Raw genomic sequence first — 25,395 nt, 5'->3', positions numbered from 1 at the left:
GGTTGGTGTGCAATATAGCAGGTTTAGTTGGTGTACAGTAAATCATGTTTGGTTGGTATGCAGTGTGCATGGTTGGTCAGTGTCACAAGCACACCCTGCAGCAACAGCACTGCTCTAAGGGTTCCTCTGATTCTGGCAGTACTGTTGTCTGTAAGACAGCCAGACACAACTAGCTCCTGCTGCCACCTACAGTATCTCTCCTTTAATCTGCTTAAAACAAAGTGAAAACGGATGACTCTCAAAATAGATCCCAACTGTCGCTCTCTAAGCTGAATTTATGCTGTAGAATCACAGAAAACTTGCCAATAAATGGTGCTTTTCAACAATTCCAAAGACAGAAAGATAGTATGGCAGTGAGGTGTCTAATAGATTGGGATTATGTAGAGAGATTGGCTCATATAAAATATCCATTATGCTGGATCATACTGTAAAGACACTGACTTAGTCTGAAGTACATGTTTGGTATAAATGGACAGGTATGCTTAAATATTAATCAAATAATTTCAACAAAACCAAAACAGTATTTCTTACGTTATCCTGAAATCAGAACATGGAGTAGAACATACATGACAGTCTCCACAGCACACACTAGGGGAAGCTCTGAGAAGAACGAACAAAACCAAGTTCACCATGCCTGGACACCACTCTTCACCTGAAGGGTCCAAGCAGGGCATACATTATTTTGCAAAAGTATTCACATCTTTGCTCAGTTTCTCAATTTTGTTGCTTTCAAGCTTTCATAAATGACCCTTTCATTTAGGGAATAATATTTGCTACACATACAACAGAATCCACATATTAGCAAACTAAAACAAGAAAATATATATAAATGATTAAAATAAAATAAAAATAGATATGTTGATTGTATAAGTATGCAACCCCTGTTCTCTGACAACTATAATTTAATGCAGGTGCAAAAAAAATAAAAAAATCACCTTAAGTCATATAAAAGTGATCTACATGAACTAAAAATAAAAGCAGTTTGGCTGGACAGCTAGTGAATTTAAAGGAACAACAAAAACTAAGACTAAGGAGTTCTCAGCAAATCAAGGTTAAAGTTCTAAAAAGGCACAGATAATGGAAATGGAGGGGGAAAAAATGTTTTGATATCCCAGTGAGCACTCTTGTTTCAATAATAAAGTTTAAGCTGCATTGTACCACCCAGACCCTGCATCCAAAAGGCCATCCCTCTAAACTCTGTGACAGAACAAGAAAGAAACTGGTGAAGAAAGTTACTGTGAAGTCAACAATTAAATGAATCTAAAAGAAGTACAGAGTTCAATGACTGAGACTGGAGAAAATGGGCATCAGGCATAATCAAGAGCTCCACACAAGCCTATCATTTATGGCCAGAATGACAAGCAGCAAGCCATTACTGAAAAACCCATCTCAAACAGTGATCCAGCTGAAATGTGGGAAAGGGGTTTGTGGTCAGATGAGACTAAAATAGAGCTTTTTGGTAAAACTCCAAAGTGTTATGTCTGGCACATAGTCTGACACTCCACATATCCCAATTTACTCCATCCCTACAGTAAAATACGATGGTGGCAGCATCATGCTATGAAGATGCTAGCAGGGACTGGGAAACTTGTCATAACCGAAGGACAAATGGATGCCAGACAGTACAGGCAATTACTGGAAGAAAATCTGAAACCAGGGTGAAAATGATCTTTTCAGCAGGACAAGGATCCTAAGCACCGGTCCACACAGGAGCGGTTCAAAAACAGAAAGGTGAATGTGCTTGGGTGGCCACATAAAAGTTCTGACTTCAACCCCATCAAAAATTTCTGGTACAACCTAACTTACCCAAAAATAATTACAGCTATTACTGTGGAGAAAGCTATTTCCAACAAATATTACAGTAAGGGGTCTGCAGGTGTATTTGCTGATGTATTGTTAATTTTACCTTTAACATGCTTTGGTTATAGAGCATTAAATGGTTAAAATAATTTAGAATCAAGCAACGTGTGAACATTTCTCAAGGCTCTGAATGCTTTTGAAGGTCAAACGTATGCGTCTCCAATAGGACACTGGCGTTGTACCATTGAGAAAGGTACTTAATCTGAATTGCTTCAGTATATATCCAGCTGTATAAATGGATGCAATGTAAATGCTATGTAGAATGGTGTGTAAGTCATTCTGAACAAGAGTGTCTTCTAAATGTCTGTAATATAATGTAATGGAAAATGGATGATTAAGTAAAAAGATACCTTGCTACTTAATTGTATTACAAGCTCCTCTTGTATGGCTTACACAGACATACAGAAGAAACGTACCAGCTTAAGAAATTATATGTGGGCCAGTCTCAGAAAGTTGGCGGGGGGGCGAGAGTATTATGACCTTCTAGTTTTTGTGGCACATGACAGGAGCTCTGGGGTTGTGTGCCAACTCTGTTCTAGTACCTTTCCCCACTGTGTCTGTGTGTAAGCAAACACGGGGGACTGGCTCATATAAGCTATCGATGTGTTTCTAAGCACAGACCAGGAAGAAAAATCAATAAAGAATATTTAAAATGGGGTAGCCAATCATATTTGCTGTATTTGCAGGAGCCACTTTCCTCTGCCCTCAGAAACACAGACACAGACACAGACAGTATTGTCCTCAGGCACAAACTACCGTGCTCCTAGCTTCTGTCTTTCACTTCCCTTTGACAGTGGAGTTTTTTCACCTGCTAACCAGCTCTACCTCTTATTGGACGCTCTTCTAGCAAATGACACTGGAGAAACATCCGTTCTTTAAAGAGCAGCCACTAATTGAATAGAAGGTAAAATGTTCTTAAGTCCTTATACTGCTAATTATTTAAATCAGGCTTTTTTGCTCTAAAACTTTGTTTCTGCTCTAAAGGAAACAAATTTAAATCTATTAATAAAAACTATGCTTTAAAATGCAGTGACTCAGTGGTCTCAATGTGCACTTTTCTGAAAATGAAAAAATATTATACAATGGTGGCTCCAAGGAAACATTCTTTGTAGTTGTATTTCACAAAAGGGAGCAGAAATGGAGACAGAGTTAAACTGAGGGTGTTCAGAGAGATAAAACGGATAATAAAGCTACTGTAAAAGGTCAGAGTCTATACACGGCAGCGAAAGAAATTTTCATATGTGGGAAACAGCATCGAGGTGAGTCAAATAGAAAATGTTTTTACCTGAACTTTTCAGACCTATCAGCCAAAGTCAGGGGAATCGGCCAAAGTCAGGGGAATTGAGAGCAGGGATTCTTTGGTTTAACTTTTGCAGACATCCATCTTGGGCCTAATAATCCCAGTGCAGATATCCATCTTGGCTCCAAAAATTCCAGTTATTATTAGTTACTTCTCAAAGCAGCGCATTAAACAGACAGTTCTCAGATTTGGAGGAAGTGTATCCATGGAGAACATAAATCCTAAATGAAATCTAAGCAATGGCACTGCAATCTAATTTGCTGGAGAGAATCAGAGAAGCTGCAGCATGTGGGGTAGATCGGATGAGGCCCATCATACAGATCCCTTTCAGCTCTTAGGAGTAATTATACACCAACAAGCTCCATTATCATTTCCAACCTTCAACTCTGACCAGGAGATAATTGGATTCACATTGAGATTCCTAGATAGTCTACATAGATTTACATACAGAGAGAGAGAGAGAGTTGTCTCCTCTCTCCTTTTTCAAATGAAACATTTGTCAGCCATATGAAGGCTCTTTTAGACCCAGACAGGGCATTTGCTGCCAGTCTGCGATGGAGTTCTGAGCCGTCGGTGTGTAGTTGACGGAGGAGGAGCTTGTCACATCAGTCTACTCCACCAGTTATATTTACTATGGGTGGCATCTTTCCAGAGTGAAGATTCTGGCAATTCAGGAGACACATGAAAGAAACAATGTCATGCAAAAGCCAGTCACATCAGAGATGTGGCAATAACATTCTGTTCTCATCAAGAAGTCGAGTCCAACAATCCATCAAAAAAGGGGAGTATGGACTTGCGGTCCAGAGTTTAAAAACAGCAAGCAAACTACTTTAAACACAAAGGCAGTGTGGTTTCCAAACACCTCAGAAGTGAAGTGAAGCAGGATCGATCACAACTGTTCTTTACAGTTCAAACCATTTTAAAAGCATTATTAGCATTATATAAACCTCTTTATCCTTCCCGGTCATCTCTATGTTACATCTCTCCTGATGGATATGGAGTCCTGGAAATTAGCCGCTTGACAGGTGTGCTGAACAATAAAACCACCTCTGGAGTGACAGCACGGGAACGACAGATCGTTATGGCCTACATTTACCATTATCATGGCTCTGGCCAATAGTTACTGCTGCTCTCAGAGTGAGTACAACTTCACAGAGTGGAGACCAGAAGCCTGCTTATGACTGGCTACAGAAAAACAGAAAATGGCTGTCTTCGACTCCAAAGAAGCTTTTAGTGTAAAATATGTTGTTTTAGTTTGCAGTCACATAGTCTTATAAAGGTTATTATAGATGAAAGTAAAACCATCCAAGTCAATACTTGTTATAGAGTGAGAATCTGAACTTTAACCGCATTCATACCTATTCTTTACAGCTGTTCGTGTTAGAAGCAGGGAGTGTTTGTAGCTGCAAACAGGCGTAAAATAGCCTGATTTGTAGCTCCAAACTTAGCAGTAAAGTAGGGCACCAGGGTGGCTACATTTTTTTATTTTTTTTTTAGAATTAGCTAATGTCACATGGGGAGGTTTATTTCAGTTCACAGGATTGTCCTTTACCTTTCACTTTACTGGCATCCAGCAGACCCTCTTATTCAGGGTGATTTACAATGCTATCGCAGGTGCGAAAATTAGGGAACAAAGTGCAATGATTGCCCGGAGGGGGACAGTTCCAACACATGCTCTCCTCCAATTGCGCTCCAGCCTCTGGTCAGTTGGGTGCCTGCAGTATGCCTGCATTGGCTGTGAATGAATTGTTCCGGCACAGTCATTAAATGTAATGACCGTGCAGCTCAGCCTGGTGACTGAGAGAGAAAGTGGCAGCAGCAAGCAGCATATGTTCCAGAGGAGCACACACACATGGCTGCAGTTGAACTGATGGAAAGTTGTGATGAAACAAGCCTACAACTGCAAACACACGAAGAAGCAGGCCTGCTGGCTAGCGACACTGCTGTGTGTGGTCGTGTGCCAGGGCTGGGTCCTCTGAGACTGGCAGATGTTTCTGACTGTAGGTGAGTTCCCTGACTCTGCATGATGCAGTGTACCTTGAGCATATCAGCAGGAATCTCCTAAATGAAAGCCTATCAGCACTAAGGATTAGCTCAGTATTTACTCTTTTGCTTCTAACAGGCCTGCAAATCTGATATTACCCATTTTGTTTATTTGGTAAGGGCACTCTATCTGGAATGGCTAAGAGACCTGAGCTACATTTTATGTTTTATGTAACCATTGATACAGTTTAATAATTTATTAAATTGATTTAGGGCACTTTTCTCAAGTGTACAACAGCAGTGTCCCACCTAGGATTCAAACCTGCAACCTCCTGGCAACAGATGAAGGCCTATAATCATGACACACACTGAAGAGCCTGAGACTTTGAAACAGTGAATGTTTTGGGGGTAAAGAGAGCTAGGAGAGCCAAGTTGATTTTTTAAAACCTACATCATCTACCCTTTGCCACTGTAAATCAAAGAGTGTTTTAAATACTTTCTGACTCTCTGCAAGTGTGTTTGAATAAGAGTGAGGTTCAGTATGCCATTCATACATCCAGAGACAAATTCAATTATTTCCCATGAGCCTCTTCTCCAGACAACACTATTTTATGAATAATGTATGTGTAACCTGTCTGGTGTGAGTGCACAGTTTCATCTGTGTCAATCAAAAGTTCAGCAAAGCAGATCTGTAAGCTTGCTTTTCTTTCCTCTGCATAAAGCAAGAAGTCAGCTTGACTTGTTGGAACTAAGACCTAAATGCAAGAGAATGTGCCCTATTAACATTCACATTTACAATAACCGATGCAGTGACAGCAGAGGAGGCATCTAGTTCTTCACCAGGACAGTAAATCAGTGGAAAAAAAGGTTAACAGGTCAGTTAAAATACCAATAATCATAACTGAATACATGCAAAACCATACATGTGACAGAAGTAAATACAAAAACATTGTCAGCAGTTCATATGAGTGCATGTATGTGTGCGTGCACTAGCGTTTTTTGGTGGGCGGGTGGGAGTATGGTCAGGCGTTATTTACACCTTTAGAAAAAGCCTGCAGGGCTGAAAGAAATGAGTACCAGCATGTCAACCCTCTACATCTGCTGAAAGGGCACATCTGGACACACATATCCCAGATGGAAAGAGACTGTACACTTCTAACTTTGATACTACTACTTTAAGTGTGCTAAATTATAAAATAGTATATTTCATAAACTGAAACTAAGTTAATTGTTAGCATACTTCAGCATTCTGTATTTCAGGTGGGCTTCCACCAGACAGAGCCACTTGGAACCATAGCAACCCCTGCCCTCTGCACTCCTCTCCTTACTGTTCACTCCTGGCCAATCAATCAATCAATCAATCAATCAATCAATCAATCAATCAGCATGGCACAAGCCAATGATGAACACACCCAGTGACACCACCATTGTGCCATTACACGTTTGTATTCCTCTGCCCTCTGTTCCTCAGCCCACTTCTGCAGTTGTAACTGTAGTTGTTTTTCCAATAATGGTACAGAACTGCCACGTGACAGAGCTTTCAATTAAGAGCATTACCATTGTCAAGTCTTCTGACAAAGCTCTGTGAACAATATAATGCATAAAAATAAACCAAAGAGTGAGCATTTGAAAAAACATCAGTGTATTATATTTACTTCTTAACAGCCAATGTTATTTAGGGTGATTACCATGTCATGGATTTTTCTTTCTATCTGAATATTAGTTTGTTGTTTATTATGGACCAATTGAGGTTAATTCAGATTAAATGTGATTCATACAAGGACGGTTGTGTTCTAGTCTAAAAATTAAACCTTCAGCCCCCTGATAACAAGCCCAATTCCTAAAACATTTCTAACCACCAGCTACTGCAGCCCCTGTGTGATATCAGTAATCAGTGTTCAATTCATTTTTGTCATTACAATAACAGATTTTTTATTGCAAGTGCATTCGTTTCTTTTTCGAGTATCCCCAGTAAAATATGATGCTTTTAATAAGCCAATGTGTACTGTGGGGGGAGGGGGGGAGATTTTCTTACAGTGGTGGACTTAGTGCCAGGCAATAACAAACACAGTTAATTTCACATTTAGAACCTATTTGCTTTTGCCAAATAAAATCCTCAGTGCATGCATAATGAAATTCAAATGGGACTGCGCAGAATTAAAATTATAAGCTACTGGAAATGTGTCCATTTCAGCAGGAGCACAAATAATTCCCACATGGCCATAACTGATTCTGTCAAGCACATCTCCCAGAATTCCTTGCACAAAGTGTGGTCCAATGGTCACAGCTGCTCTTAGGATACCAATGAAACCTGAGGCACTTGCTTGTTGGTGCCGTGACCACCATGTGGCTGCATTTGGATTGTATTGGTGTGACTGAGGGGGGAGTCTTGTGGGGTATTGCCTCATGGGACAGGATTTAATCAGGCATAGTGTCAGTGGGAGTGCTCGGGTGGACACCAGTGACCTCTCAATCAGGTACCTGCTGCGAGCCGTAACACTGGCTGCATACGAAGTGTGCTCCACTACTGCAGTAACTGTAGTGCAGCGGACGTTTTGCAGCAGTGCGACAGAGTGAAAATAGGGGGGGGGGGGGGTGTTCTTTATGAAATCCCAAATTCAGGAAGGAAGGAAACATTCAAATGCAAGGAAAAAATTCCACTGCAAATGCAAATAAATAATATCTGTTCAAAAGCCTGAGATATGTAAAGAGAGGCACTGGGGCTATTCTCTGTGGTGTGTGACAACAGCTGGCCTCTCTCTGAAACCCTGAGGCACAATGGGGAGCTCGGTCCCCCTGCTTCTCTACAGGAACCACAATCCCATCCCACCCCCCACCCGGCAAAAGGACCTGTTGTTTTTACCAGAACATCATTAGACTTTACTTACTGTACGACTGTACACACACGCACATTCACAACATACAAAACATCCCAACACCATAGGATAGATAACACACTTAGTTGGTTATTGTGAAAAATAATTATCCTGAATTTGTAAAAGCTGAGCTGAGATAATGCCTCTCTCCTCCCACACCTCAACCTCAGCTGATGTTTGAATGTCAGGTCAGATGGCACTAGCAGCTAGCAGCCTGTGAGCCACTAACTCTATTCAGCACTCCCAATGGCTCAAGAGCCCAAATGTCTTCCATTTGTTTGGGAGGATGCAGAGTAACACACTTCTCCTCCAGCTGAGCTGTGCAGCCAGTACAGCACACATGCAGCTGGCACAGACAGACGAGAGACGTCTGATTGGCCAGAGGAGACGCTACTGTGTAATGCTACGGCAACTGTGCAGTGCCCCACAGGGCTCCCATCTACAGTCAGGCCCGGCACGGTGAGAATTAGCAGACACTACTGGTACTTGAACTTTGACATGTGCATTTTGCAGTGATTCTCATTTTAGAATTTTAATTTAAAAAATGCCCAGTGTAAATTCCTATCGTAGGATATCGTAGGATTTCAAGGGTTAACTTGCAGTCAGTCATATAACAACAAACAGCGGGACTGATCACCAGATTATACCCGCATGGCAATATCCAGTTCTGGTAGAACTGTATAAATTAAACCTGTGTGCCTTTTTGAAGAGAGAGATGACAATACATTTACAGATAAGCGTAAGTGTTCCCTGCGCACTGTAATAATTGACTCAGGCATTTATGTAAAAGGTTTGAGTGAGAGGAAGGTGTGTGGAGCCGACAGGAACAGCAGGAGGTGTTCAGTGAGAAAGACAATGAGTTTTGTCTCAAAAACAGTGAGTCACAGCTTTCCTGTTGTCTCACTCAGAGCTGTCTAGACGGCACTCGTTCTCCTCCTTTGACGAGATAATGAATGAGGAACTCATGAAAGACAAGGCCCCAGAGCAAGCAGGGCTTTTAAAGAGGAGCTTTGTCCTGAACCCAGGTGTGAAACCACCTCCCTAACATACCAATGCCCAACACATGACGCACCACCTCGCTGACCACTTTAAACCCTGACAGAACTTCTGATTTAAGAATGAAGATTATACTTGCTGAGAGTGCTGCATATAGAGAGGCATGAGAGTTGTGTGTGATGAAAACCTGGCAGAATATGATGTTCACTAAACTCCAAAGGGATATCAGTGAAAGGTATATAGCTGGCTGGTAGGGCCTGGGTCAGATGGAGAGACCCATAAACCAGGGAGGCACAGGGGACCAGAAGGGCTGAGATGGGCTAAAATGGGCTGATTCTCTCTACCCTCTCCAGGGAAGATAAAAACACCTGCTTGCCTTCTGCCTGTCAACTACATATGCTGCTCACTCACCCTCATAAGCAGCCACCCTCATTCAAAATGTCTTCTATCATTTTACCACAGCCTTTATCATATTACCTATTCACACAGCATGATATACCTACCAAAGCAACAGAGGTCACATGCACATAACACAGCAGAAGTGTTTCTCTCAACGACTGAACCTGCAACCTCCTGCACAGTTTCAATGTTTAGAATATCTTAGTGATTCAGAAAACAGCACCAAAAGGTCACAGAGTCTTACATGATGACTATGTTCTTACTTTCCTCCCCCCCCCCCCTAAAATACACATGCGGCACCACTGCCCCCTCCAGTCCCAGGCAGGATGTTGTAGGCACAACTTTAAAGCATCCCATGGATAAGCTGGCCACCTATCTGCCAAATAAGTGTTTTTAAATGTCAGAAACTCAGAAGATTGCTCAGCATGTTATTTTAAAGTAAAGGTAAAATGTATCATCTAAACACTCAGTGATGTGTTTAGAAAGCAGAAATGGCCAACTCATCTAGCAAAATACTTGTCATTTGCACTTTAGTTTCCTAAAGCATTGTGAGTACCAATTACACCACTGACAGGCTCGGTACAATTAATGAGCTTCAACAACTGCAACAACTCTCAGATTTACATTATGCAATAAAGAGACCCAGTTACACAACACAGCTAACAATTAGCTAGGCCATGTAGATAAATATGGGTCTGATTTTCAAACAGGGGTGGTATTAATCAAAATGGCACTCATGCACTCATTCAAACATCTTCACATAATTCAGGCCAGCACAGAGACATTCCAGCCTTTCCCACACGCTGGAGACATTAACTGAGAGGGCAGAGACCGGGGCGGACGTAGCGAGCAGCGTCTGATGGGGTCTTCCTGTTCTATAAACAGACCACGACCCAGGGCGCTCGAGAGGCACACACGAAGCAGGCAGGGCGTCAGGAGGCGTGTTAAAAACTGGCATGTTAAAAACACAAGGCTTTGAAACAATCCCTGCTGCCAGTGTCATAAGACCTTTGCTGTCTGTTTCTATCACTTCAGACCACGGTGACCACTCCTCCAGCAAAACTGCTAACTGTTGCGTCTCCAGATGATGGCAATTTAAAATAATAAATAAATATGGTAAATGAGTACTTCCAGTCATCGATGCATGTGACATTCTTTGAAGTCAACTGCCAACTTCTAGTCTCATAAAAAGTAAAGTCTGGTAAAACTGGAGCAGATGCTGCCAACAGCCATAAGCATCTGGGATCCATTTAGAACCAGACAGGCTTAAGACAGGTGGGAAATTGGGTAATTTTATTAAAATGCTTCCTAGACAATTCCAGATAATCCTGGGCTTTTCTGCAAAAAAAAAAAAAAAAAAAAGATGATTTAACTGGCTATGAAGGGCTGATGGGAATAAGACAGGAAGCCATTATTATCTAGTTCCTCTGAAAGACTTCCCAACAAACATGCAAAATTATAATATACCAATAATGGTCTTAACATTCCACAGAAAAATATTAGCTGCCAAGATAAGCAAGCAGAGCTTCTTTTTCACACTTCAGTGATGCGCTGCATCAGATTGCTGTTATGCGAAGTTAACCACCTGGTTCAGTCAACAAGGAGCTCTGTCTGTCTGGACGCATGACTTCTGCTATGTTCAAAAATTCAGCTGCCATTCAACCAAGAGCTAGTTATATCTATGTTATATTCCCACTATAATAAAAGTTATATGCATTTCATATGAATATTTATTTTGCACCAAATGCCCATAATAGCAGTGCATTCATTTCACTGCTGCAACCACTTATAATGCATTATAGTTGACTATCATTTTAGCTGCAAGCCTAACTGATGGGAGAATGACAAATGTGAGAATATAAGCAATTGCTGGAATTGAACTAAAACCATCCACTAGCTCGGGGATGTTTTTAAATGCAGGACACATGCACAATAGTGAATTCCAATTCTGTGGTTTCTCTCAGGGGTCCACAGGAGGAGAACAGGCTTCTGAGGGAAAAGCACAGGAACTCTAATTACAGAAGCGGGATGGACCTTTAACCATACAGAGGGAGTGAAGAGAGAGAACAGAGTGCAGCAGTGGTAGGTCTTTCATTGTGTATTTATCTGTTTCCAAGAGACTTCCTTTTGTGTAAGATGAGGCCGATTTTTTGCCTTTCAGCAGAGCTTGCAACACGGACCAGCAGTGTAGTAATTTAGACCGAGGCTGTTTCTGAGCACTAACAAGTCTTTTAATTACTTAACTTCCACTGTGGAAGTTGGCTGCCAGTGCAGCTCACGTAACTGTGCCGATAAACTTCTGCCTTTAAATAAGGCCACTGTCTATCACTGGTCAATCCAATGATGCCAATTTCACCCACTCTCCAACAGAGACAGAAAGAGATTCCTAATCTTTGAGCCAGTCCAAGTTTAAGCCTGGATTCCTCTCTTTTTACAGCTAGTTTAAGTTTTTGGGCGTAACAACATTTCCTGTTGTAACCGTTTCAGTTTTTAATTATTTTCTTTTCCTGTGTCTTTCCTCTGTGAATACTGAATAGATGAGTGGATAAGTCCGGTTCTGCATTATTCATGTGCTTCAATGGAACACAGCTCCTTCCAGATCCCAGCAAAGAAAAATAAATCTAAATAAAAAATAATGCTTTTTAAAGCTTTGTTTATGCGTGGGTGTTTTATCACAGCCCAGTTACTAACATTTGGTGTCTGAGGTAGTCACATTAAGTAGCATTACGTTGTTTCCATAGACTTCAGAGACAGGTGATCAGGAGCACTATCCAGGGCCCAGTACAACACACATTCATTCCACTCCACTCTACTCCACTCATTCCACATATGAGCATCATTAAAATTTCACCAGGCCTTGAACATTACTTCTTTTTTGTCAATATCCTTTTTCTTTTTGTCCCAAATGTGCCAAATAACAGAATGGTATGATCGTCATATGCTCATAAGCAATGTGCAACAATGCTTCACAGCAAACAGTTATACTAGCTTTATAATAGGTACTTAAACTCTTTAGCTTCTTTCATACACTGAGCACCAGTTTTTTAACAAGAAAAGCGACTAGCTTCCAGGCTCCCTAGCTCCCATGATTCCAACTAACAAGCCATAAGAGAAATGATTGCTCATTTATTGATGATTATTTAATACAAAAAATTTGGTGAATAATTTTAGCCAGCTAAATATTGGTGAAGCATGAACTACTGTATATATTGAGGTGCTAAGGTCAGTAATGTCACTGTCCCTGGTCTCCGGACATTTATGAAGCAAACTTGTCAGCAGTTGAGATTTTTAAAAAATCTCTTGACCATTAAATCTGTTCATAAACACATCAAAACACATGCATATATTTAAATGCACACATGTAAAATACATGTGCAAATAAAAAGACAAAGATACATGTGCGCGCACACACACACACACACACACACAGGCCACAAGAACACAAAAGTACATATATGCACGCACACACACACAGGCCACAAGCACACAAGGTACACATACATGTTAAGTCTAAGGACAGATATCTTCAAATGCAAAAACATTTTCAATACTGTATATCCTCCTGAAACCCAGCAGAAAGTATGGACAAAATATAATAAAATATAATTCATATTTTAGGAAAGATAATGGAAACATTAAAGAGCAGTACAAAAATTTAACAATTAGGAAAGAAAGGCATGGATACTGAAAAGACTAAAAAAAGCTCAAAAATGCAAATAGTTCTCATTTGATAGCAGTTTGTTGAAGACACTTCATTAATATGTTGATTAAATTACTGAGTCACTAAGATTCATGACTGTTTCAAGTCAAGAACAGAACTGAGATTTCCAAGTTAATAGAATGAAGACAGATCTCTGAAATAGAAAGGAAGATGAAAGGATGAAAGGATGAAACCGCAGGGACACGTAGTACTGCGGTTAGCTACGCTCATTCCAGGTTTACACGGTCGATAACATTACAACCGCCTGTTATCCTTAAACAAGACTCGCTGTCCCAATAAAACAGGTCTCACTTGAAATAAAAGAGCCGCTTTGTTCCAACCAGACAAGACACCCGTTCGCTGTCATCAAGTAAAACAAATCATGCCATCCTGTAGATGTTGCTTGGCCTTTTTATCAGGAGTTCCATGAGCACATCGGCCCACTTGTAGAAAAGACCGAGGGGCTGGATTGATCTGGTGGAAAAATTGCTCTGAAGGAGAAACTGCTGTTTTTTTTATTTTATAGATTATTTATTTATTTTATCTGACAGAATAAAAATCAATGAAAGCATTCGGGCAGCCACAACGACAAGAGGCTACTGTGCGCCAGCCAGGCAACCAGCTGCGCACACACACTTCTACACCCGATCTTCAGAAATAAAAAGCTTTTGCTGAATATTACAAAAGGAGATTTAATGCAACAAACATACTGAAGGACAAACAGGATTATGAGGAGGACTGAGAACAAAAAACGTTTTGAGATGCATTGAGAACTAAGAACTAAGTGCACTTATGTATAGAAGTAGGAAAGGAGAGAAGAGCACTTATTGGAGAAAGTTCCTCAAAGTACAGATACAGCTGGCCATGGCACCAGTTACATAAAGAACATTTTTTTCCTGTTGGCAAATTTGGCAGGTGCTCCTCCTCACAGATAGGGATCTGGATTGTTCCATAAAGCTGGCACTGTGAACGGCTGAAACAGCCCCGAACAAGCAAGTTGCTATGCCTGTAGCAGACGCGTTTGAAAAAGTGTTTGTTTGTTCCATGGTTTGTTGTTTCTTCACAACTTCAGTAAGAGGAGTTGCATTATGACACTTTATGAAAGCAGTTTTCTTTTGTAAGTGCAGAGCAGAGTAAAAATAAATAAGGAAAAATAATAACGTAATAATGTAAAATAATAGTGATGCCAAACAGAATGTTTACTTGTACTTAAGGCAAGAAGCTAGATCCCTAAAAACAATTAATTATAGTTTCAAAAACTACACAAGCCACGTGTATGCTTTGCAGAGAGATTGCTCATTGATTTATGCTGGACATACAACATTCCTTTTGCTCCCATTTATTCTTAACAAAATCCAGAACAGCGAGCGTATTTTTTTCTCCATGTTCTGATCTGGCCAGATAAAAAACATTGTCTGTGAAAACAAATCCACAGCGTAAGGCCCCAGGGCTGTCTTTCCACCTCATTACATTACCTCAGGACGCCGGGCACCTCCCCCTCTTCGCACCTGCGCTTCCCAAACACGTCTCCTGTCTGTCCTGGCCTCACGATGGTGGAATGACCTCCCCGTGGAGGTCAGAACAGCTGAGACACTGACCCACTTCAAGCGACAACTGAAGACTCACCTCCTCAGGCTGCACCTCTCCCCATTCCTCCCTACCTCCCTGTAATCTATAAAATTAACCGTAAGCCTAGGGTTGTAACTAGGTAGCTGTTTTGTAGGTGACTTAGTTAATGCACTCGTCTTATCTACTGCTTGTATTTTTGCGTAGACTCCGTTGTTGCTGTTCTCGTCTGTGTAAGTATTAATCAGTTTATCCTTCAGGGTCCAAGTTGAACTATGCAGTTGTTCCCTGCACTTGGAACGGTACTTTTCTCTAGGGTTTTCGACACACTTGTTCCTGGTTATGGTTATACACTTTGTTGTACGTCACTCTGGATAAGAGTGTCTGCCAAATGCCTGTAATGTAATGTAATGCTGTATAACAAATGTGCTGTGAAATGTCTCCTGCACTTATAAGGCCTTTGAGTTGAGTTCACCAGGAAGCATTATTTTAACAGGAGATAGAAAACTCTGAGAAGACAGGAAACTACATACATGGTAGCTTGGAGAGCCAAGGATGAGTGCACTTTTAGAACATTCCTTTTATATACCTTTTTATGGATGCATCACATGGCTATAAAATGCATTATATGAACAGCACCATATAGTGTCATGTTAGTGCCTGCAGTCCTTCAAGGAGCCAGTAGAGGCCCTCGTGCTCAGAGCAGTGATGCCCCCGCGGTTCGGAATTAATCCTGTTTGTTCATCTCAACCAGTCAAATTGTTCTCAATCATAAAATACACATTTGAGCTTTTCTAGCGGTCCCTTCCACCGACGTATCAATACTGATTAGGCCAGTACCAACTGTAGTCAGTAGTCTGAAGGCTTTACAAATTGGAAGAAATGTGTCATTTAAAATCTGGCTGCATCTTCCCCAGTAATTATGAAACAATAATGTTGTTTAGTATAAACTTCTTCCAAATATAACAAGGTTGTCTCTGAGCCCCATTGGGTTTTTAACAGGTTTACATCACTGTAGGTTGCCAGTAGGTTCTGACATGGTGTGGTTTTTCACTGGGGGACATACAACATTCCTTTTGCTCCCATTTATTCTTGACAAAATCCAGAACAGAGCGTGTGTTTTTTTTCTCCATGTTCTGATCTGGCCAGATCAAAAACATTGTCTGTGAAAACAAATCCACAGCGTAAGGCCCCAGGGCTGTCTTTCCACCTCATTACACCCCCTCTGCCCCTCTTTTTCATGCTCTCCGCAACCTTCACATCATCTCTGCTGGATCAGCAAGCTGCCATTTATAAAACCAGGACAAGCTCAGATCCCGCCAACACACAAACCTTTGATGCTTACAGTGAAAACGAAGCCATGAAGGTGATGTCTGACACTGGGGTTGGCTGAGGTGCAGCTTTACCTGAGGGGCTCAGCTGCGTGACACGCCCTACATGATGGAGGTTTCCCTGAGGGGGCAATGCTGCCATTCTGTACCAGCTGCATCCAGCCAAAAAACAGCAGCAATTGTCTCTGAAAACACAGTTTGTGTGTCATGGTGTGCCTCACTGGGATGGTATGATCAGCTCAGCTGTTGGAACAGTGGCTTAGTTGTACATTGTGGCAGTCTGAGCCTTAGAGGCCAGCCTCCTCTGCATTACCACAGACAGGTAAGCAGATAGAAGTGGCCCCCACCCAAACTCTACCTCACTGACCCTGATACCCCATCAAACCAGACCACAAGGAGACAGACACCAGTTCAGCTACAGAGAAACTGGTCCCCGTTCAACTGGAACTGACACTTAGCAGGAGACACACAGAGACATACGTCAGCTCAGCTGAAACCATATAAATTTGTGAAGTGAACTCTGTTAACAATAGAGATTAAGATTGAGCGGGGACAGAGAAAAAGAAACAGTAGAAGAATGAGATAAAAGGGAGACAGAGTGAGAGTTTGAAGAGGCAAAGATGAAGATGGCACAGGTTAGAGAGGTGGAAATGAAAGAGACAGACAGAGAGAGAGAGAAGGGGGTTGAATGGCACAGATTTGTAGCTGCTGCAGTACAAGACGAGTGCATAATCAGATATCAGGCATGAAGATGGTAAACAGGGCGCTATCCAGAGGCCACTGAGGAGGTGGCTCTCAGCCGTGTTTGTTTATAAATACTGAAAACGCCGCACGCGCACACACACACAAACATGCGAACACACACACAGCCATTCTATACAGTATACAAGACTATGGAAATGAGATTACGTGAAGTGAGATAAATCCATCAGCCTGTTTCCCACCTCTTCCCTCCATCCATCTCAAAGAAGAACAGCACATTGTCAAGGAGTGCATTACTTGGAAGTGGCGTTTTAAAATGTAAGTCACAAGAGAGGGAGTGATGGGTACAGGAGGAAAATAAGCCCATGATGTTCCTCTCAGGTCGATAAATTGCGGGGGAATTTAAAGAGGCCTGCCACTGAACGATTGGCTGGCTCCGCTGCCTGCCTGTGAAACTGCAGCAGAGCCAGCTGCACGCTGGAGTAAAGTGTGTCAAGGGTGGCTGGGTACAGATGAGTCATGCGCGCATGTCCCCGGCTCTCAAAGAGCACCACTATGGCTTTGGACAAACAGAACACTTGGAACAGAAAATGCACGCCGCGTTTCAGGAGAAAAAAAGCCATCGTTCGGTACCCCAGCCTTCATCTGTAAGTGACGGACAGCCATAACACAGGAAACACTAATGTTTTAATGAAACTCCCAGCATTCAATGAGCATTGTTCTCAGCTCGGTTTACATTCTAACTCAACAGCACATTTTAGTGTCTGGTTCTCACTGGGAAAAACTTGATGTAGCCCAACTTTGATTTAACCCAGGAAAAAAACTATTGTCAAAAGCGAGTGCACAGCCCTGTCTGGTCTTTCAGTAAATATTTTATGGTGATACAGCGACTGACAGTGCAACAGGACACATTTCTTTTGCTTTGGTTTTTCTGAAGCCGGACCTGCTGAGCCCACTGATGATATGAAATCTGTTCTTAAATTCTTTAATTAACTTAAATTTCCCGGAACATGGGGAAAAGAAGTGAACCCAGCCCCCAAGTGAAACATTGTGTGTCAATGACAAGCAGAGAGGCCGCCATTGTAAATAAGAATTTGTTCTTAATGACTTGCCAGGTGAAATAAAGGTGAAATAAAAATAAAGTGTGTTATGTGCCCGACAGCCCAGTGTCGAATCTGGACCATGCCAGTGTCTGTTATGGCCAGTAGCCAAGGCTGTAGTGCTGCACAGGGAGGTAGGCTGGCTTTTAGTTTAAGGGACTATAATACATGCATCGGCAACACGCAAATGCACTTGAACACATAAACCTCTGTCTCTCTCTCTCTCACACACAAGAAAACCATTGACATCTACAGCAGAGAGGGACTCAGGCCATACAGGCCACAGTTGTTTTTTTTCTTTTCCAGTTACAAATTGAGGATGCTAGTTAAATTGCAGCACTGAGTCTGAGGTGGCTAGTTTGCAGTCCTCACACGCATTTCTCCAGCTTGTTTCATATTTAATAGAATAAATGAGAACTCTAGATCAGCTTTTCCAGCTGAATACCCAATGACAACCTCCCTGCTCAGGGCACCACAATGAAGCTCTCAACCAGCACATCCAAACTGTAATTATGGAAATATTCTGTCCTTGCCACAATATAGGCATCAGGCTAATTGCACCATTAGTTATACCAGTTATACTGTATGCATTCCTCTACATATGTTCACAGCCAAGCATACTGCTATTGTACAACACATTTTAATGTCATCAGAACATTTTCATGTTCATAATAGAACAGAGCAAAAATTTCAGAATGGAGAAGGATTGGATACTCGCCCCAATACAAGTGCTGTCTAAAGAATCTATGCATGTGTTTATAGTCTACCAATTCTACTGGAGGACTTTTACCATGATTGGTTCACTACAGTGCATGATAGTTCCATTTCAGTGTATGATGGGAACAATGCACCACTTCAGAAAACAATGAATGGCTTTGGAAATTAGAACTGATGCTTTTGTACACCGTAAGGTAACAGTACATAAACAAGAATTATCCCAATAGATATGAATGATGACCATATGCCACATGCCCTGACAGGCACCCTTCATCATTTGTGCAACACAGAGAGCCCTGGAAATGTTCAGGGAATAAATGCTGCCATCCTCCCAGCCCTTTGTGAAGCTTTCATTATTATCTGAGTTCATCATCGCCATCATCATTGTGCTGACATCGTGTGGAACTGCATCCACTTCCTCATTTCATGGATCAGCTATTTATACCAGCGCAGTCTCATAAAGGCAAAGACATGTTCCCTCGTCGGCTCCCAATATGTGCGGGTGGGGGGTTTGGGGTGAGTTTCACAAATGGGGGGGTGGGGGGGGGGGTTAGCCTGCAGCCCACATTGCACCTTTCCTTTAAAGTCAACTTAACACAAGTCTAACTGGGCCAAATCCAGACCTGTTCTTTGAGCCGTCATCATTTCTCATTCCCTAACTCAACTCAGGCCAACAGTTACCCACAGCAGTCATGTGACTTTAGCACCAAGAGTGATTTTACCACTGACTGGGAGAAAGAATACAGGAAGATGCATTTCTCTCCCTCACTTTGCAGACAGTCCAAAGTGAATAATACAGTAAAGCACTCTGGTGCTCTCCTAAGGGAACATCCTGTTGTTGACAAGGGCTTTCTCTCACATACACTTTCTTGTTTCTGTTAAGCATCATATCAATACAATGATGAATAATTCATAATAGTCTCATGAAATGAGTATGACTCACTGTCCGTTGCAGCAGCTTTCTACAGAGAGCGTTATGATGTCCATTCCATACGAACTGAACTAGGAGTGTTGCAGGAACACTCTGGATGAGCCCCAAGGTTGCAGATCGAATCCAGGCCATGCCAGTCCTGACTGTGCCCGGAAGCTTCATAGGGCGATGTGTAAATGCCGATTGTATCACCCAGGGTGTGGGAGGTTCAGTCATGCACACACAGCAGTTTGTTTGTTATAAGCGGGTTTATAATGAAGGTAGAATGTTTGTGTAGAGGAGAAATAAACATATGCAAGTAGCCCATAAACCACAGATGCATGTGCGAGATCAGGGAGGCAAAAACCACACATTTACTCTGAAAATGTTTCAGTTTAGAGATGTAAACCAAATGCAAACTAAGAGTAATTAATTACCGTGTATCAGAGGAAGTACATTTCACTGTGACTCTGATACCACCACTCGTCATCTGATTTAGGAGGACTCACTTTAATCTGCATGTCAGGTTAATCCGGTTAATACCTTGTTAATATCATCTTCCATGTTCAGTTCAAATTAACATAAGCGTATCTCCACACAAACCTGCCCGCCTCATTCTGAAATGTGTGCTCAGTTTCTGTACCGTCCCTCAAAGGCTTGAGCCGCCTATTAAAGCTGTTCTAGGTCTTTGGGCACTTGTTCATCTGAACCAAACAAATCAAATCAACCAATGGAATAATGTACATGTTGGGTCTCTTCAAGTGGTCCTTTCCATGAAGGCACCAATCCTGATGGTGCCAATACTGACCGTGGTATCCCGCAGACTGGGAGGGTTTCAGCTGGCACGATATGGCCCACCTCATCACCCCGCCTGCAGCAGCTGTCCCGTACTCAAACTCAACGACCGTGGGCTGAGCGTGTGCCTCCACAGGCTCACAATCACAACCGGGCTTCACAAACTATTAGAAAAAAATTAAATGCCTTAGTTTTTCCAGGCAAAAAGAAAATGTTTTTTTGGGCAGGGCTTGGTGGTACACATTCAACGGTTAGTTAATGTTTCTGTCAGGTGGTCATGTTCATTTATAATTCTCACATTCTCGCAGCGCCTCAGCAAAAATTCATGAGTGCTGCATCAGCAGGTAATCTGCACCCATCTCCAGTGAGTTATTGTGTGAAGGGCTGTAGAACAAAATTTCTTGTGCAATGAAATAAAATGTAATCTGGGAAAATAAAAAACTCTGCTGCACTGAACACAGCCAATTAGAGCATTATGCTTTTTTTGTCCCTCTTTCTCACTTCATTTTACTCACACAACTTTTTCCATCTGAAGTAAAAGCCCTTGGCAAATATTCATTTAACATATAAAAAAAAAAAGAATATTAATCATATGTCTCCATCAGACCTGCTGCCAGGACTTGGCCTGAGGGTGGGGGTGGGGGGGGGGGGGGTCACAGTCTCAGCCTGCCGGAGCCAATGCACTTTCTCAGGCGTGCAGCAGCTGTGTGAGCCAGGAGCTCCTGATGAGCGATTGGCCCCCCAACAACAGCCTCCAGCAAAGAGCAGGAGACGACAAACAAATCACAGCATTCCAAAAAAAAAAAAAACACAAAACATCAACACAACTGGCCTCACTGATCCCAACGGCATACTGTGCTGCGATATGATTGGGCAATGTGCTTAATGAAGCAGCACATACAGTATATATGAAGCTGGGGAAAAGTATATCTCATATAGACGCAATGATGAAATTAGCTTCTTAAATCACCTTCAGCACAAACACAGCACTGTTAGCACACTATAACTGCTCCAAAAGCAATAACAGTGCCCAATACTCATATCCCAAGGTTCACGGAGATTTACGAAAGATGAATAATCATGAAAGGTCATTATTGACCACTGCCTGTATGCAGTGAAAAGGGTGGTGCTACAACTACCATTTCCACTTATTGTACACATAAATACCAGTTCAGCACACAAGGGGCTTCCAAACAGGAGTCGGGGAAAATCCTTAAATTACATGCTGCTTCCATAAAATCCTTCCAACAAACCAACCCTGAGGGTCTCTATTGACCTCAAAAGATTGGAACAAACCATATGCAAGTGCAACAGACTGAATTACATGAAACTGTCAGTACTAACCTGGACAATTTCACTGGTTGCTTTAATATTTTTATGTTCTCTTTTTGGTTTAGAGTTGCAGGTTTACTAGGGAGACAGGAACATCTGAAGTTCACTCCAAGACAAAGGACTGGATTTCCTGAGCATTACATGAGCGTAGAAGAGAGAGTATTTTGCCATTCAGGACAGTGATATTTCATTCAATGAGCCTCTCGTTTTTAAAGGTATGAAAATGGAAGCAGGAGACAGCACTGCAGACAGTTGGTCTGTGAGAGGCTGAATCATGTCTGTCCTCACTCCGTAGTTCATCTGGGAACACCTGGGACAAACACTAATGGTCCCTCGTCTGCATTTCAGGCTGAAAAATGCCAAACTAAACAAATTCATAACTGTTCATATACTCTAACTATGAGGCCTGAGCTTTAGCAGAAAGCCCTTCAGAAAGTTAAATGAATAATCAAATGACACACACAGTCCTCTTGTACAGCACTGCCAGCCGGATGGAGGCAAAACCTCAGATAATACAAACAGTGCATTATGTGCAGGAGCTGGTTTCTTCGTGATTTAGAACAGTGAAAAAGACACAGTAGCAGCAAGAGAAGACAGCAACACTTGGAACGCCCAAAACAGAGGTCTGTCAGAGGGTCTGACCCCAGAGAATACATGGAGGGTATCCTGTGCCTCACTGCACCATAACCATATGGTCCCACTATTCTTTTCGGGATCATTTTTTTCCCTTGATGAAACATAAACTACACCATTAACAACATAAATGGAAGAACATACATAATGACAATAAAATTAAATAGCCAAAATGGAAAATCAAATACAATAAAATCCACCGCAAAGAACTAATAACAATAATAAAGAGCAGCACTTTATATTAATATAGCAGGATGTGATGGTCTCACTATTCTGACCAGGTTTACACATGGTCTTGACCATACATTCAGTAGAATGGGAGGGTGAGAATTATGGAACAGATCTGGAGGATGTGGGCTTTAGCACTTCCTGCACAAACTTTATTATAGCACTGACAGGTGTACTCAGACCAGCCAAGTCCTTCAGTGTGACCCACTCTTCCTGAAAAACACCTCACTCCCCATTAAAATCAAGGCAAGCCCCCAGCCCACGCTGTTTTCAGGGTGTTTTCGTTGCTTTCAGCACTGCTATGAGGCAATACTTTCTAAATCAAAAACACTTCCTGCAAAATCAACAAGTGTGGCTCCTTTTTCAAACATTTGTGTGTGGAACATTAAGTCAAATATGTGCACTCTCATTTGATTGGTGTGCTTTAATCCATTATGACCAATCCTGAAATAAATGCCTGGAAATGTGTCCCATGTTTGGCCTTTGTACTGACCACTGTGTAGTTGTACCACACACAGGCATTGTCCAGCTCTTTAACTTCCTTTATACATTTTGTGAATCTATTGTTAGACATTTTTCCCTGTACAGCCATTATGCATTTCACAGAAATGTTGTGTAAAACATGTTGATAAACACAGATATTATATCACTGGTTTAACCCATCTGTGGTTCTCACAGTAACAGGTTGCAATGACAAGGAATACATTCCTGATTCCACACTAAAATTACACTGATACAACATTTGCATGCACTAACAACCTACAGCAGTCTCACAATATCTATTCCAGCACTGCTTAGTGACAATCAGCCAATCAGATTTAAAGAAGCATTGGACACACAGCATGGTAATTTAATCATTGAAGACCCACAGTACAGCACAGCATCCACACTGACATCATGACCCACACCAATGGGTCTTCAACTATTTTCACCTTATATACAGCAACCAATTTACAGCCAAGCAATCAGGTGAGGTTAACTGTAGAAACATCTACTTCAATATATATTGTTAATTCACTTACTTATCTCATCCTATGAGTTTTCCAGTCAGGGGCAGTATCCTTGAGTCGAGCTTACAAGTCCTTCTCTTGCTTATCTGTTTCCTTTCAAGGGAAACAAAGTGGTGGAATGTGGCTGTCATTATTGGATTTCTGTAGATAATGGGTCAAATGCAACAAGTTAAAACTGCTAAATCAAAAGGCCATTTTGAATCACCTTTTCATTTGTTACAGTTTTAACTTGTTACATTTCACCCAATGAAAATAGGAAATTGCAATTTGACTTCTCTAGATAATAGTTTAAATGCAAAAAAAAAAAAAGTAAAAATTGCTACCAAATAAAAAATCCATTCACTCTCATTCAAAATGATTTTTAAATTAAACTTTTCTTTTTCATTTACTTTTCCATGACAGTTTTAAAAAACATAATTACATTTAACATTTTCTTCAGTCATTAAACAGAAGACACCAGCATTGTTGGTCAATATTTAAGCAAATAGTTGTAAGATTTGAACCTCAAGTCTTTTGCAAACCTGCACACAATCTCAAATCACAGTAAACCTCCCTGAGGAATTATTAATCACCACTGAGTCTTATTAATAAATGAATCAATTAGTTTAGAATAGCAAATAAACAGCTAATGAACTGACATCATTCACATTGAATAATCGAGTAGGAGCCTAGCAAGGATCCAGTTCTAGCTTTCTTTCTACAGTAAGTCACTTTCTTTGTTGATCAGGAAATGTTAGGCCTGGATTTTAAAATGGCAGTACCACTAACCCAGGTGATTGACATTGCTTAACTGAGTATCAGTCAGTATGAACACAAACATTCAGTCTTCAAATATAATGTATAGCACAGGGAATACAAACACAAAGGACACGTGGTCAAGGTAGTGGAGGTAGACACAGGGAAACCCTGCCTTCACTGTATAATCTTACTGAACTCAGTCTGAATGCTTACCCTCATGGAAGAATATCCCGTGGCAAAAGTTCATGATACGTCATAGAACTTCTTTACCTTCAAGTGTACATCCTACCCCAGGTGATGCCAATTCTAGTCCTGGAGGGCCGGTGTGTATGCAGGTTTTTGTTTCCACCAATTACCCTGGACAAATTAGCTAATTGGCTGTGTACACCAACACTGGTTTACTCATGGATTAGAACACAGTAAAATGTTTCATACAGAGACATAAAAATAGAAACAGTCTTCGGCTGTCATTCATGCGCTTATCAAGAAATGTAGCTATAAAGTGTCAGATAATTACTTAATTAGCCGTAACATTTACATTAAGGACAGAAGTTGGCATGAAAACTAGAAACAGACAAAGCCCTTTGGAAAAAACCACTAGTTTTTTCCAAACCTCACTGCTTGTTGCTAGTAATTAGGACCAATTATGTAATTATGCAGAAATGTTATATTTAGTATATTAATGTTAATGAAAACCATAATCATAATTTCTTTATTTTGCTGAATCTTCACTGGGACCACACCTAACCCACTCACTCCTGGTTCCTCTTCCATACAGATCTTTTCCAGTGAAACTATGATGATCTGAATATTTTGGAAGCTGAACTGGACATGGAAATATGGACATATGTGCAGCCCTGGATGTGTAAAGACTGTGCATGTGGGGAAAGAGTGTAAGTTCGAGTCAGAACAATTCACAATGAAAACATAACAAATGCACATTCAATTCAATTTTATTTGTATAGCGCTTTTTACAGAGAACAGTCACAAAGATGCGTCACAGAGCAGCAAAGCATAACTTAGCCATAAGAAATGCACTTCAAGCAGAAACACAAACCCGAATAAATGGTTTCTGAAATGTTAAACCACAGCAGTCACTGTATTAAGCAGCTGGAGGGGTGTGGTGAAGCAGTCATGAAGCAGTGCAGCAGATTGGATTTGTCTCAGTGCACTGGGCCCATACGCACACGCTGCCCTTCAGTGGTCCTACAGGATCCTG

General features: G+C 41.4%; 1 long non-coding RNA gene across 2 annotated transcripts in view; it reads right to left on the bottom strand.

Annotated features, from left to right (window-relative positions):
- LOC118214846 overlaps positions 1-24,453 on the bottom strand; it is a 57,158-nt gene extending 32,705 nt beyond the window's left edge. The window contains exons 1-3 of one of the 2 annotated variants that reach the window (XR_004762696.1): positions 24,390-24,453; positions 23,451-23,531; positions 19,753-20,399 (exon numbers count right to left, since the gene is read on the bottom strand). This is a non-coding gene — a long non-coding RNA (uncharacterized LOC118214846). Of the gene's footprint in view, positions 1-19,752; positions 20,400-23,450; positions 23,532-24,389 lie in introns of those variants that run through there. The other variant, XR_004762697.1, reaches the window with a different exon arrangement.
- Positions 24,454-25,395: the final 942 nt, after the last annotated feature.

This window comes from Anguilla anguilla, chromosome 16 (genome assembly GCF_013347855.1).
Source record: "Anguilla anguilla isolate fAngAng1 chromosome 16, fAngAng1.pri, whole genome shotgun sequence".
NCBI classification, from domain to species: Eukaryota; Metazoa; Chordata; class Actinopteri; order Anguilliformes; family Anguillidae; genus Anguilla; species Anguilla anguilla.
The sequence above is the reverse complement of the archived record's forward strand: the minus strand, read 5'-3'. Positions and strand labels throughout refer to the sequence as shown.